Genomic DNA, 556 nt, shown 5'->3' with positions numbered 1-556 from the left:
TACTTAATATATCAATGAAAATTCAATACTTAAAATTTGATTTACGGTAAAATTTTATGTATATCTTGTAAGTATTGTAGTAAACTGAACATACACTTATGGCTTAACAATTTTTTCAAATACGTATTAACATTTAGATTAATTCAAAACGAAAATAACTCATTCGTTCTGTCATTCAGTATGGATATAAAATTTTAATTATTCATTTTTCACTAGTACGTCTTCTATACAAAACCTGGAGAATCGAAATGCATCATTCAGCATATTGGTGATAAATTTCAGACTATAGAGTATAGACCAAGTAAATGACAAAATACATGAGTAGTATTTCTCGGCGCAGCACGTCATAGTTCATAACAAATGTGATATGTGCACTTCCTAAACACCTCGAGAACTTAAAAAAAAATGATGGCTCGACGCAGGCAGTTAGCGATTCCCTGGAATCCTGTTTGCGATCCACTGCCTGAGAAAATCTGGATTAGGGTCCATGCTTATGGCTCCAAACTACTAGTTATTTCATAATATTTATTGTAAATTCTACAATATATGTGTACAA

The sequence above is a fragment of the Tachypleus tridentatus genome, chromosome 10, assembly GCF_004210375.1.
Source record: "Tachypleus tridentatus isolate NWPU-2018 chromosome 10, ASM421037v1, whole genome shotgun sequence".
Lineage (NCBI taxonomy): Eukaryota > Metazoa > Arthropoda > Merostomata > Xiphosura > Limulidae > Tachypleus > Tachypleus tridentatus.
Note: the sequence above shows the minus strand (reverse complement) of the source record.